Consider the following 15713-nt stretch of genomic DNA (forward strand, 5'->3'; position numbering starts at 1 on the left):
ACTGTTCAGGCTGCAAGTTCCACTGAGTCTAGCCGAAGGCATTCCACTCCATCCTGCATTTTCAGAAGGTTTATTTTGTGCTTCCTGGCCCATTTTGTGGGAGGGACTCAGACTCAAAGTCCTTTGAAGTAGACATGTTAAATTAACAATGTGTCAACGTGTGAATGGATGGGCGGAGCCTGCTGCAGACAGGAGAGCTCAGGGTGGTGTTCTCAGGTTGTGCCTCCCCCGTTTCCATCCTTCTCACTGCGTGTTCCTGCTTTCAGAACAGCACCAAAGAGTGAGCAGAAACACGCCAGAGGCCCCTTCACCCTGAGTCTCCTGCTTCTTAGGAGGTTTCCAATGGAAGCTTTTCCGTGTGAAGCTCTGGCATGCTGTCATGCTGGAGATTGCAGCCCCGCGTGAAATGAGGCAGAATAGCAAAAGGACTGTGGCCCAGGACAAGGTGTTAATGGAAACACACGGTTTGTGTGCTTGAATCCGATCAGAAATGGCAGGTACGCGTCCAACCCCTAAAAACGGTGAATTAGTTTCTCTCGGCACACATGCGTGATCAGCCACACCTCTGGGGGGCCGCTTCCAGGAACGGGATCATCTGAAGCTTTTACGGCTGTGAGTTACCTACTCAGACAGCACAGCAGATGAACAGAGTCACCGACTCCCAGCGTCACCTGTGGAGATGGTGGAAATATTGAGAATTTTCAGCTGCCACCACATTAATAGAAAAAGAATTATACAGGAGCGGGCTCTAATCACCCAGACTTCTTACCTGCTCTGTGGCTGATTTGAATGCATCCCTCCTGAGTAAGCGGCTTGGTTGTAAGTAGCTCTTTCTGGTAATAATGGGTTATTTTCTTGACAGCAGAAGGCAGTGAATTAGTGTCAACAGGCCAGGGCTTTGGTTTCGAGGAGACCACAGCTCATACTTGGGTTCAGCCTTTTCTAGTTGAATGAATTTTCTCTCTTTTGCTATTTCCTTGTGGAACAGGTGGGGATAATAGACTTCCATCACAGAGTGCTGAGGGTGGCACTGTGGAAACTCAAGCCTGGTTCAGCGCGTGTGTGCTGTGGACTTTTGCTACGTCTAGCCTACTCTTGGATCAGCTGTACTGGCCTCACTGCAGGGAAGATTCTAGACATGCAGAAGGTCAGCCCATTGCAGACCACCCTGCTTGGCATCTGTAGGCCCAGGATTTACAGAGAACAGCAGCATCACCCTTTGAATAGTGCAGCGATCAACCGGCGCCTTTTCCTTTCATTTCCCAAATGCAGGGCAGCGGTCAGCCAGAAGGCCTGGCGAGTAGAGCCGATGGTTGGTGCTGGATCCATGGAACCTGGAAGGAGAGAAACCAAGTTCACAGTATTGACCTCTGACCTGCACACACGCACTGCGGCTCGCTGGGGTTTCCCATCGCACACCCACATAGTAAACAGACAAACAAACATCTAAAAGTGTCGGAATTGAAACAAAGACATGGTATATGTTTGCCATTTTGGTCTTTCCTCATTGATATTGATTAGTGGCGCCGAGGAATCGCTGCTGCTGGCGCACAGGGGTTGGGGCTTCCGTAAAACTTTGAAAATTGCCTCTTGGTTCCTTCTTTTTATATTTATGCACATAACCATAAACCCGAAAAGCCAGAATCACAGTTTAAAAGTAGGCAGAATGTATCCACAAATAAAAACTCATCTAGCAACCAATAAAGTGGAAACTCGTGAATGTTTTCAGTGGATTCTCAGCCAGATTAAGAGAAAAAAAACACATCAAATAAAATATTTGGAAACTATGCTATTTGTTGATGCCTATAAAATTTAAAATAAACCGAACAAATCTGCTTATTCTTCCCAAGTGTAACTTTTGTGAGTTGCCACGATTATTGGAATCACCATTGTAAATGTGTTGCTAAATTTAATTCTTTATTTAAAATTCACCAGTTTGGTGCTTGTAGCTTAACTCTGGCAAAAAGGTAGAAAATCTGATTTTTAAAAGGCCTCTGGACTCTGTTCCTCCATACATACTTTAACGCCTCCATCTCTGGAGAGCACATGAGGAAGTTCTTGCCAGCTAGAGCCCCGAGGGGTTATCAGGTCATAGCTGAGGATTCTCAAGTTTCTTTCAGTGTTTTGCAGGAATAACTCTGCCACCGTGGGCACACTGTCTCGACCTTCCCAACATTTTGTTTTCTTTCTCTTGGGACCCAAACTGAGCAATTTTATTTTTATGCATACAATCTCCTTTCATTATGTTGTAGCAGGATTTTGCTGTTGATGATCAGTTTTTAAAAGCGAAATCGTAACCTTAGGAACTCATTATCAAGTGAGTGAATGGTCTCCCTTCTCTGCCAGCCCATGCTGGTTAAGTGTAACCAGCCCTGGTTGGACGCCCTGGCTTCAGGAGCCTCACTGTCATACCTCCAAGACCAAGGTCTTCAGGCTGTTCAGATGCAGCCGCCTGCCCAATGGCTTTCATTGTCAAAATTCCTCATGGAAGTCACCAACCAGTTCCCTTTATTAGCTCATGAGACTGATTTGGGCTGATCAGACTCTTGACCATGCTTTTGCTCTGACCCCATCAGCTCAGTGGCTGACCTTGTTAAATCAGCTAGTGGGGGCTTCATAGCCTTGGAAATCTTACTAAAACTACCAGCTAGCGGGGTGGGGCTTCACCGCGAGTGGCAGCATTCTAGTATTTCAGGACAGTAATTATGTCTATGAGTATAGAATCCTCTGCACTGTCTCCTCCCCCAACCCCCTAAGAGGTTTTGCTGCGGGACTGGTGGCTTTTCCAAGTGTCCCTTATTGTCTGTCGCACCAACTAATCACCAGGAGAGGAATGGTGAATTGGCAAACTTCAGATTTACTCTACAAAAATAAAAAGTCACCAACCCATGGAACTCCCTGTATTCCTTTCTTCTGGGTCAGTTTTATTGTTCCCTGGTGTACATGAGGAAGAAAAGGGCCATTTTGGTAGGTTCTGAGTGTGTAGCTAGGTTGATTTTCATCCTCCCTGACACCCCTAAAGACTACGAATTAGCACCTGGTGTTGTGGGGACATGGATGGCCCCTTGATTCTCCAATGGTTAACTAAATGATCTCAGGGAATCCTATGAAATATGCGTAGAAAGTTTTCAGTTGCCATGCTTGGGAGGGGAGGAAAGCTGAGATCATTAAGGCAAACACTGGCATTGACAAACATTTGTCTCAGGCTGAACCAGAGAAATTGTATGTTTTGTAGCACAGGCAATTCCATATTATCCAAATATTTTCTCTCTCCACATCTCAAGGCCTGCAAACTTTGGTAGGAGTTAGGGAGATCTATAGCTTTGGAATTGCTTGAGTCAGATGTGACTTGAGTCCAGATGGTGGCGGGAAGGGAAGTTGTTCTTGGCATTGGCGCAGACCTTCCCTGGTTCCTTCCTTCCACCTTATTCTTTACCCCACCCCTCTCTAATATGTTAGCTTCCAGAGACCTTCCAGTCCAAAGCCTCATGCTCGTCAGTCATCATCGGTCTCTCTGTCTTAGCTACTTCCACACCGGCCTCACCTCTGGTTCTGGTGCCATTGTGGCAGCTGGGTCTCTTTCTATTGCCCAGGTAGGCTAATCTGGAATTTATGGCAATCTTCCTGCCCTGCTTTCCTCGTGCTGGGATTGCAGGTATGACTCTCCTATCATGCTTCCCTTGTGCTGAGATTGCAGGTGTGACTCTCCTGCCTAGCTTCCCTTGGTCTGGGATTACAGGTGTGACTCTTCTGCCCTGCTTCCCTTGTGCTGGGATTACAGGTGTGAACCTCTTGCCCAGTTTCCCTTGTGATGGGATTGCAGGTGTGACTCTCCTGCCCAGCTTCCCTTGTGCTGAGATTGCAGGTGTGACTCTCCTGCCCAGCTTCCCTTGTGCTGGGATTACAGGTGTGACTCTCCTGCCCTGCTTCCCTTGTGCTGAGATTGCAGGTGTGACTCTCCTCCCCTGCTTCCTTTGTGCTGAAATTGCAGTGTGACTCTCCTGCCCAGCTTCCCTTGTGCTGAGATTGCAGGTGTGACTCTCCTGCCCTGCTTCCCTTGTGCTGAGATTACAGGTGTGACTCTCCTTTCCTGCTTCCCTTGTGCTGAGATTACAGGTGTGACTCTCCTTTCCTGCTTCCCTTGTGCTGGGATTACAGGTGTGACTCTCCTTTCCTGCTTCCCTTGTGCTGAGATTACAGGTGTGACTCTCCTTTCCTGCTTCCTTTGTGCTGGGATTACAGGTGTGACTCTCCTGTCCAGCTTCCCTTGTGCTGGGAATACAGGTGTGACTTTCATGCCCAGCTTCCCTTGTGCTGGGATTGAAGGTGTGAAATTCCACACCCAGCTCTGATTTGTGTCTTAAATGCTATAAATGTACCACATACTGTTTGAAAAGAAAATATGGCTCATAGGAAAAGGATAAACTCGCTACCAAAGAGTGCATTCTAAGCAGGCGCTGTGTCTGCACGTTGCTGAATTGCTCAATTTAGCCAGGGTCGTTGTGTAACCTTTGTGAAACAACTCATCTGGGCGCTTGTAAAACTGCAAGAGTAAGGTTAGATTAGAAGTGGCTGTTCAATTTTGTTCACAATTGGCAAGTATGAGTGAGTTCTGGAGGAGTGTGTCCTTTCAAGGGCTGGCTCATCTTGTTTTGATTTAGATAGTGCATGTATAATTGCTTCATAAAGTTGTTCCTGGACAAACCAAGTCGACAAAATTATATAGTAGGGCCAGAGAGGATGCACCCCAATGCAATAGAACTGTAGAAATTTTGATACTCATTCCTTTTAAGTTGGAGAGTGGCAACTTTTTTTAAAAATAGCTGTGAATATTTCACTTGGTACTTATAGAAAAAGTAGGGCAGACATTGAAATATTTCTGTTTTTCAATATGTATTAGCCTCATTTTCAAAGAGCTCCTTGACATTTAAAGTTAGTGAATTTTATTTTATGCCTCTCTTAAGTGGAAATTCCTCTTAGTACAAGAAATGTCTATCTTGTGGCGTGGAGGAGGAACAGTGGGCAAAGTGCATGCTCCCCACATAAGCCAGAGGACCCGAACCCACATCTAAGTGAAAACTGACTCCACAGAGTTGTCCTCTGACCTCTGTCCACGCCCTGTGACATATGCCTGACTCTCCACATTATACACAAATAGTAATAAATAGAACTCAGGAGAGAGAAGTGGAAAGCTTGCAAGATGCCATGCTTTAGTCATGTTCTGACATAGCATGGACAGCGGTATCATTTATCAGTGAGCACTGTTCACCTGTGAAGCGGTGTGATCCAAGTGAGTGTGTGTGTGTGTGTGTGTGTGTGTGTGTATGTGAGACAGAGAGAGAGAGAGAGAGAGAGAGAGAGAGAGAGAGAGAGAGAGAGAGCATATTCTCAGTGCAGTACTTCAAGGTTCTAACGTAAGCATTATGGTTCAGATGGTTTCTTTATCATCCTTACAGCCTGGACACAGGAGAGACATTGCCTTGTATTTGAAGGAAAGGACATTGCAAATAACTGTTATGATCATGAACTAGTACAGAGTTGCTGGTGTGTGTGAGTGTGTTATGTATGTGTGCTTGTGTATGTGTTTGTGTGGGTGTGTATATGTGTGATGTGTGTATGTGTGTGGTGTGTATGCATGTGTGTTATGTGTGTGAGTGTGTGTGTCTAAGTGTATGTATGTGTGTGAATGTGTATATATGTATATGTGTGCATGTGTGGGGGGGGCTAATCCTTTAGGTTATTTAGTATTAATATGATGGAGTATTTAGCTGTAATTTGTTGGTGAAATTAACTTCTAGGTACAAGGGTTACATAACGAGAGTATATTAGACATTGCTACACTGCAGCCCTTAATACTTAGCCATAGATTTGGTTTCATGTTGAAAAGTTTACTTTGCACAGATTTGTTTAAAATGGTGTATGGAATAGGTGCAGCTAACGACCCTTGCTGCTGGATAAGCATTGGTATGGAGGTATCTCGGAGGAGAAAGCAGTGAGCAGGGCCTGAGAACAGGGTTGTAAGGCAACACCAGGGTTAACAGAGCAGGGTGGAGGAGGACACAGAAACAGCGTCCCTCTGTGAGGGTATAAAACCCAGTGGACATAGGACAGCCTGGAAAGGATCCAGGAGGAGGGAGAGACTGTGAGGAGCTTGGGGGTAGCACCCGAGGAGTCGAAAAAAGGAGAGCCTGATGCAGAATAATTCCATCGCTGTAAGGCATGTTCTTTCTTAAATAGCATGACCTCAGGATGGTTCATCTACTGGGAGAAAATGTCACCCATGTACTGATCTCTCCGAAGCCCTCCTTAAGTTAGTAAACAGACAACTTATTCTCCTAGCTGTGAGAGCCCCACACCTCGCTTACCTTTGATGCGGTTCAGTTCCCCAGACTCCACATGTGGCTGTTTCCAATTCTTCCTGCCTTTCCTGTGCCATTGCATATGACCAGTGACAGGTAATCGTCATCTCCAGTGCCAGGGTCACGGTCCAGGCCATTGTCTTCCTTCACTGTGTTTCTACTGTAGTTTATGATTCCACAGCCAGATCTTCGTTCTGGCCCTGATTTTCTACAGACCCTTCTCAACACATCACCTGGAGAGATGCTGCCAAAGCTTCCTAGAGGATCCTCTTCTCTCAGGGTGAAGAGAAAACCTCACTACTCCCCATGGAGCTTAGGTGGGTAATGCCCCATCTTGAGCGTCTAAAGACTGCAGAGTTTTACAAAAAGGCTGTGAGCAGACAGATGTTCCCAGACCAGAGCACAGTGCCTTTTTAAGAGCTCTTATGTTGTAGCTGGTATCAACTGTGCACAGACCAGAGCCAACCTCTCCGTGTTTTGATGTCTGGCAGGAATGTGATGATGCCCACAGCCAGAGAGCAGCTGCAGTGCTTGTAGGATACACATGTGCCTGAGACACTTGGGGAAGCCAGGTGTCTTCATCTGTTTGAGAATTATTAACCATCCTTGCCCCCTTGTAGGAACGCAATAGTGTGTCAACAATCTGCAGCGATCTGAGGCAATCTCTCTACGAAGATGGAAACCCCTTCCAGTATTTCAGCAGTGTTAGCTGGGTGCCACAGCTGTTGGCACTCTCCTGATCAGAGTCAGCAGAACCTGCTGGTTGGTCAGAACTGTAACAGATCTCGGGCTGAGTCCCTGCACAGCTGAACAATTTATAGTCTAACAAGATCCTGACTGAGCCCCATGAACAGAGCTGTGAGACATGAAATGATGAGTCTGGAGCTCTTGGTTTTGTGGAGCACAGAGGTCTCCAAAGTTCCTGACATATTGTGATGCAGTAGACAGCAGTGAGTGGTGCGGGATGTTCTCACCAGAGGAAGACACATCTTGTCTTAATCTCAAATTTCAAATGGTGCAGGTCCCTTTTCTGATGAATAAAGCCAACAGCATTTAAGATTACACTAAATGTTTTTCTGTTTCTATTACCTTCATAAGCTACATTATCATATATCAGAGTGGAGAACTAAATTTGTTCATGTGCTTAAGACATGAATCAGCCACAATGCGTTTTGGACCCCCTGTCTGCATTAAAGCAACAGAAAGAATTAAAGTGGCCCAGTAATTTTAAGCCTGTGAGCAGCTGTCCTGCAGAGAGGTCCAGGTTAAGACAAAACGGAGTGGAAATGTGAGTTGCCTGTATGTCTTCTGCTGACAAATTTGGGGAGAAAAACACCCTGTTTTCAATACATAAAGGAATAGATAAAACAAAAACATGCTGTGTAATTTTCCCTAGTGACGTTATGAGCAGAACAATGGCATAATTATTGTCCCTTTATAACATTAATCTCTTCTGGTTAAGTTTACCATTGCAGATTTTAAGAATTCCCAAGTGGACGAGATCATAGGTGAGTTCCACCAGGCCTGGCTTGCACCAGATTTTACCAGAACTGTTTTAGATTACCTGTTGTATATTTACTTTACTTCTTTTCTTATGTTGGGTAACCTGGGAAATTCGGTATATATAAATACTATATTTTATGGAAATAAATATATTCTGAAAAGCAGTTATGAGTTTAAATTTGATTTCATCTGATAACCTAAATGTGTTATTTCTTACTTTACATCAGTATCCAACTAACACAAGATATAGGCTGATGTGTTACTGAGGCCATCCTTTCCAGTAAACATTGCTTTAAACTGTACCCAATTGCTAACATTTGGCATTTCCAATCTATCAATCTGGTAGCTTCATTGGAGTCAGCCTGATGCTCAGCCCAAATCTGAATTGTTACAGCAGTTAGAATAATTAGAGAATCAAACTGGGCCTGCTGGCACTTCTTAGGGTGCTAATTTTTATACCTGAGAAGCAAGGAGAGCTGAAAGAAAACACGTTTCTGAGGAACTTGTTTTTATACCATTGCATAAATATGGAAAAGCTAATTAGAATTATTAATAACCAGAAAATTAAAGGTAATCTCAAAGAGCCTACACTGTCAACTTGGATAAACAGAAAAACAAATGTGTCCAAGTCTCTCAGAAATAATTTTCTGTTTCCTAACTGACACTAAACTTGCCGTGTTTCTTGCTTTTAATTAGTAAGCAACTTGTTGGTTATTTAAATCCTCTGTTAATAGTTATTTCCTTTTTCATCTCTGCAAAGTCAGTGAAATAATATTCATTTAGTGCTTTGGGGTTAGCGTGTTCTGAGCTACCTTTCAGCATTTGGTAGCCAGCAAATGGGAAAAATCTAAAACTATGTAAAAATATTTACTCAGGCCATAATTATGGCCGGGAGACATCAGAGTGGGGATAAGGTATTGTTTAGGAACCCGCGGTTTAGCTTTTTTTTTTTGATGTTCATTAAAATAAAATGATGTCACAAAAATGTGAGTTATGGCCATATCTCTCTTTGAAGTTTAGTTCTTATGGAACCTGGAGAGAACACTCAATATAACTTAAGGTTGCTAATAGGAGAAGTGGCTGCCAGCCAGGGCCATCCCACGGTGCTTTTGCCTTTCCTCATGTGTTTATTTAAAAGGGCCTGAGAGGTGTTGAGACTGGACTTGCAGGTCCTGGGCCTGGAGCTTAGAAATGAAAGCCAACACTTGGTTAGCATGTTGTTCGGGTTAGCCCTTATACAGAGCAACGTTTCCGTTATCTAAACCTGTAAGATGTGAATATGTGTATCAACATTAAGATACATTGGCATGTGGGGCTTTTTCAATTTAAATGGATATTTGGGATGCTTTTGGAAACAGACCCAGTGCCAAGGCGGTGAATCAGATTAGAATTAGGTCAATCAGAGACTATGGGCTTGAGAGTGCACTTCACAGTAGCATGTTGGGTGACATTGGTCTAATACTCCCATTTCTATAAGGCAGTACCCCTTTTGGAGGAACTGTCTCCCTCAGACTATAGGCCAGAATATACTTCACGTTGATAGTGTTCTGTCTTCTGAAAACTTCTCTTTATCATTTTTTATATGCATGCTGTTATCTACTTAGTGGACTTAGCAATAAACTGTCCCCCTTAAGTTCTAACTTTTATTGTCATAAATGCATTTATCTGTCAGCCTTCACCAGAGAAACTTCATTTTGCAATGCATTGTGGTTACGACAGAGATCCGCAACTGGTCAGCATACAGGGAATGAGAGACACTGTCATGTTCCACTTTGAATGAGGGCTGTGTTTCGCCACACCCTCTTCTTTCAAGGCTTAGGGGTCATTACAGAAATATCACAAGACCCAGAGACCCTGGATATCTGTGATGAAGCTGTGTTTGCTGGCCATGGCAGTGCCAGTTCCAGTGCACACAGGAAATCAGTACCTGTGGCTGCATCCTATGACCTGCACCAGGTCAAGTCAGCTAGAATCCAGCATGGGTGGATGTTGTAATAAGATTGGCGGGCTTGGCTGCGTCCCGCCACCTAGCTAGCTTTACCCAAAATAATTACATGGAAACTGTATTCTTTTAAACACTGTCTGGCCCATTAGTTCCAGCCTCTTATTGGCTAGCTCTTACATATAGATCTAACCCATTTCTAATAATCTGTGTAGCCCACGAGGACGCTTACCAGGGAAGATCTTAACCTGTGGCTGTGTCGGGTGGGAGAATCATGGCGACTCTCTAATTCAGCTTCTTTCTCCCAGCATTCTGTTCTGTTTTCTCCACCTACCTAAGGATTGGCCTATCAAATGGGCCTAGGCAGTTTCTTTATTAATAAGAAATCACTCCCACATCATTTCCCCTTTTTCTGTTTAAACAAAAAAGAAAGGCTTTAACTTTAACATAGTAAAATTACATAACAAAACAGTTATTAAGTAAGAATTACACTTACAATATTTATATCTATTTTATCTTTTATCACAACTAAGGAAAACTATAATTATTTATCCATTCTTCAACTCCATCAAAGACTCCAGAAGGATATAATATTACTTAAGTAAACAAGAAATAAGAAACCTCAAACTCTAGAAATGACAGAGACATCTCGCTGCCTGGACAGTCACCCAAAGTTCTTTTGTACCGTTGGGGCATCCATCTTTGGCCTTCAGGCCCATAGTATCCAGCAGACTTTTTCATGAAGCAGGAAATTTCAAAGATAGTTCAGTCACTTTCTGCTGTGTCCTGCAGAATGCCTCGCAGACTCTCATGAATCAGGAACCCTGAAAGATCATCTCACCTTTAGGCAAGTTCAGCAGTCCTCTCTCTGCGAGTTTGTTGTGTCTAGTTTATGCATCAGTCCAGGCAAGAGCAGTTTCTTGCCCAAATGGCTATCAAACTCCATAACGAGCTTCTTTGATGCCCATCTTCCTCTTGAAGTAGATTGGTGCTGCCAGGAGCAGACGTGTCTCATTGTCATGAAAAGCCCTAAGTTATTAAAACATTTAAAATGCCATATTCTGTAGTTGTTGAAAGATATGAAGAATACCTATCTAACTGAAATATATCTCTATATATCTAGAAAATCTAACTAACATGACTACAAGCTTTACTACCATCGATGATTATCCATTAGCAACCTATATTTCCTAATTATACATTACATTTTTTTTAATTTTTTCTTTTTTTTATTGAGAAAAGGAAAAAAAACAAGTTTCTGCCTCCTCCCAGCCTCCCATTTCCCTCCCCCTCCTCCCACCCTTCTCCCCGTCCTCCCACCCTTCTCCCCCTCCCCCCACTCCTCTCCCCCTCCCCCTCCCTCTCCAGTCCAAAGAGCAGTCAGGGTTCCCTGCCCTGTGGTAAGTCCTAGGTCCCCCCCCCCTCCGTCCATATCTAGGAAGGTGAACATCCAAACTGGCTAGGCTCCCACCAAGCCAGCACATTGCATAGGATCAAAACCCCGTGCCATTGTCCTTGGCGTCTCATCAGCCCTCATATTTCGCCATGTTCAGAGAGTCCAGTTTTATCCCAAGCTTTTTCAGTCACAGTCCAGCTGGCCTTGGTGAGCTCCCAGTAGATCAGCTCCACTGTCTCAGTGGGTGGGTGCACCCCTCGTGGTCCTGACTTCCTTGCTCATGTTCTCCCTCCTTCTGCTCCTCATTGGGACCTTGGGAGCTCAGTCCAGTGCTCCAGTGTGGGTCTCTGTCTCTATCTCCATCCATCACTAGATGAAGGTTCTATGGTGATATGCAAGATATTCGTCAGTATTGCTATAGGATAGGGTCATTTCAGGTTTCCTATCCTCAGCTGCCCAAGGAACTAACTGGGGACATCGCCTTGGGCTCCTGGAAGCCACTCTAGGTTCAAGTCTCTTGCCAACCTCAGGGTGTCTCCCTTAACTAAGAATTGTGCTTCCGTGCTCCCCTATCCAATCTTCCTTTATCCCATTCATCCTTTTTCCCCAAGTTCCCGGATCCTGTTTTCTTATCCAATCTCTTAGCCTGTGCCTTTTTATAGGTGAGTTGAGTCCATTGACATTAAGTGATATTAATGACCAGTGGTTGTTAATTCCGGTCACTTTTTTAGTCGTAGAGTTTGTGTGTTTCCCTTCTTTGAGTTGTGTTGGTGAAGGGTCTCTAGATGTCTGAGTTATTGTGGTCATTGTTGGACTCCTTGGTTAGTGATTTTCCTTCTATTACTTTCTGTAAGGCTGGATTTGTGGCTGCGTATTGTTTAAATTTGTTTTTATCCTGGAAAATTTTATTTTCTCCATTTATAGTGAACGAACAGGCTAAGAGATTAGATAAGAAAACAGGATCCAACATTCTGCTGTTTATACATTATATTTTAAATGAACTACACAATCACAATACCTTAATCAATATCAGAAATACATATACATATCACAAAATTGACCTTAAAATCTATACCAATGTAAATTATTCATATCTATATCTGGTGGACAGTTCTCATTAAGTCTGGCCCTTAACTGGGGAACTATTGGCAATGGCTGGCTGGTCCAACAAGAATCAGTTTGCTTCAAGAATGTGATCCGGAAGAGGGTTCCCACTCTCTAACTGATGGTCCTGTAGTTCTCTCTGCACACACACAAGCAAACACTGTGTTGATTCAGTGTATTAAAAAACAAAGCAGATGAAGTCGGAAGGAAAAAGCAATCTGGGGATGGGGGCAGTTGGAGAGGAAGCTGTTGGGAGTCAGCATCTGATGAAATATATTAAGTATATTTAAGTATAATTTAAAAATAAATAAGAGTAAAAATGTTCTCCTTACCACCCCAATATTGTTTGAGCTTTCTAGCCCAGCTTTCCTTGTCCATGCCGAGCCCTCCAAAGTGCTTGAGAAGCGTGTAAGCATTGTTAATTCTCAGTTCAGCCAGCGAGAGCATGTTTGCATCGGAAATAGTGTATGTGTTACATACAAGATACTTTTTAAAAGTCGGGCTATTTTAGTGCCTGAGACTCAGTGTGTGTGTCCTTTTTCGTGTATGAAGATCATATGAAGCTCTGAAAACCGACCAGCCTGCATCCTTCATGTTTAGCGAAGATAACAATTTTCAATATTATTTTGGAAAATTTTAAATAATCCTATCGATTTTTATGCATCCAAAATAAAGATTTAGATTTTGAAGATTCTTTTCAGAGATAAACCTTCTAAGGAAACATGACTTAGAATATCCCTGAGTGCCCAGTGCAGTGACGCTCTTTGTGTGGGCAGGGAGCATGTGTGGATGGTTAGTGGGGCACACGCTTTAGACAGAACTCACAGAGGTTTGAATCTGGTGGTTGGTTCTAGTCTAATCTCTTTTTACTCAAATTGGTGTTTCATTATTAAAATTAATGTGTACATAACATATCTTGCATGTAAATGAACATATAATTTTAATATTTTCTACACTCTTGCAAGACATTAGTCTGTAGTGTAGGCTAACCGGTTGAAAAATCTTTAAATTTCAGAACAAAATGAAAAAGAATTAATGCCTTAGATTCCTTTTGTAACCACCAACTCCGGGGTTTTATTTTACACTTATATACCTCAAGCAGAAAAGAAAGAAACTGTTTCCCCTCTGCTCCCTCCCATCTTCTAAAAATAACTCGCTTTTGGTTTGTAACCCTATAACACATGCCAGAATTCAACCCAGAGTGAATTTTTGTAGAAAACTTAAAACCCCAAAATAGAAACTGCTGACAGTTCCTTAAATACAGAAACACTGGCAGGTGCCTGGGTAATAAATTCACAAGCTTAGACCCCAGAAAACAATAAAGTTATGCAAATCGGGGCCTGGAGGAAGAAAGGCATGAAACAAGTGGCCCCTACTCCTGGCTACAGCTGGGGAGCTGGGAGACCAGGGAAGTTTCCCCAGGCATAGCACCAGAGCGCACAAATTAGGAACAGACTTCTTTGTTGCCACAACCATAAGCGGACAGGACCAAGTCACAGGCCTCGCTCCCATTGCCGAGTGGAGAATTAGAGTTCTGTCCTGATGAAATTGAAAGTTGCCCTTTTAATTGTTCCGTCAGCATCGTCCCCATCAGTCCTATGCAGAGGAGCTGTTTAATTCTAGTCCAACAATCAGGCTTGCCACACGCTTCTGAATCCCATTTATTTTAAATATCCATACTTAATTACCTTTTACTTCTGTTATTAACCCCTGCTTCCATCAGCATGACAGGAAGCCGATCTTTGTAATAAAAGGAAAAGGTGATATGTGGTTGGCTTAGTTTAAGTAAATATATTTTCAGCTAAAATTTAAGATGTCTCTAGTAACCCCAGACCAAAACAAATGGAGCTGAAGCTTACCGCAGCATTTCCTTTCGGTGGGTGGCAAGGTGCAACTTTTGACCCTGAAGCATTGCTTGCAGAGTGTAGTAAACGCTTTTATTCTTAATTTTATCAGTTTAGTTCCAAAAGAAGCCCAGAATGGAACTTGTGTTTGAAGAAGTTTGTGAGGATCAACGGCTCTAAACACTTTTTAAATGATGCATCTCATTAGCTAGCATTGCCGTGTGATATAGAAACGTTCTCAAACAGTTGCCTGACATGTTAAAATCATATCATAAAAAAATCAGAATCACAAGCAATGATCTCAGTGGCATGGGGGTCACCAGGTGCACAGTCTTGGGACAGGAAGTACAGGGAAGCGACCATCTCTATACTTAGTCAGAAGCAAAGCCTCTCCCAGGCATAGATCCCAGGCTCTCTGTGCCTCCCAGACCCCAGGCTCACTGTATCTCCTGTACCCCAAGGTCACTGTATCTCTTGACCCCAGGGTCACTGTACCTCCTGACCCCATGGTCACTGTACCTCCTGACCTCATGGTCACTGTACCTCCTGACCTTAGGGTCACTGTACCTCCTGACCCCAGGGTCACTGTATCTCCTGTACCCCAAGGTCACTGTATCTATCTCCTGACCCCAGGCTCACTGTATCTCCTGACCCCAGGCTCACTGTACCTCCTGACCCCAGGCTCACTGTACCTCCTGACCCCAGGCTCACTGTATCTATCTCCTGACCCCAGGCTCACTGTATCTCCTGACCTCAGGCTCACTGTACCTCCTGACCCCAGGGTAGGGTCACTGTATCTCTGACCCCAGGGTCACTGTACCTCCTGACCCCAGGCTCACTGTATCTATCTCCTGACCCCAGGCACACTGTATCTATCTCCTGACCCCAGGCTCACTGTATCTATCTCCTGACCCCAGGCTCACTGTATCTATCTCCTGACCCCAGGCTCACTGTATCTATCTCCTGACCCCAGGCTCACTGTATCTCCTGACCCCAGGCTCACTGTACCTCCTGACCCCAGGCTCACTGTATCTATCTCCTGACCCCAGGCTCACTGTATCTCCTGACCCCAGGCTCACTGTATCTATCTCCTGACCCCAGGCTCACTGTATCTCCTGACCCCAGGCTCACTGTACCTCCTGACCCCAGGCTCACTGTACCTCCTGACCCTGCAGGACTTTGAGCAGCGGTTCTGTCCGAGTCTGCTGAGATTGCGCTTTTGTATTTTCCAATGCTCAGATGGATTTTGCACAAATACACACAGAAATGACATGAATGCATTTGAGAGAAATAGTTGGAAATCCTGTTCTAATCCCAAACTGAATTTGATTGATTTTTTTTAAATGAAACTCAAGTTAAGACTAATAGCAATTTTTAAAATCAAGCATGATAACACAGTACAGTCCAAAGCTATATTGATTTGATCCATGACGAGAAATGGGGGTAGGAAAATCTTAAACGCGTTTGTTTCCATTAAACTTTGTGTGGGAAGTGAAGCAGCAATGTGACTCCTCGCCAATGGTCATCTGGAGGTCTAGCCAGGGTGCTTCCTGTTGGGTCTGTTG

General features: G+C 43.9%; 1 protein-coding gene and 1 long non-coding RNA gene across 20 annotated transcripts in view; both read left to right on the forward strand.

The window, feature by feature from the left end:
• Hdac9 (histone deacetylase 9) overlaps positions 1–15713 on the forward strand; it is an 834213-nt gene that overhangs the window by 225482 nt on the left and 593018 nt on the right. The window lies entirely within an intron of this gene.
• Positions 197–2068, forward strand: LOC142835158 (uncharacterized). The gene is made up of 3 exons (XR_012907757.1): positions 197–497; positions 989–1147; positions 1273–2068. It is a non-coding gene; the product is annotated as an uncharacterized LOC142835158 (long non-coding RNA).

Source organism: Microtus pennsylvanicus, chromosome 14 (assembly GCF_037038515.1).
Source record: "Microtus pennsylvanicus isolate mMicPen1 chromosome 14, mMicPen1.hap1, whole genome shotgun sequence".
In the NCBI taxonomy this organism is placed as follows: Eukaryota; Metazoa; Chordata; class Mammalia; order Rodentia; family Cricetidae; genus Microtus; species Microtus pennsylvanicus.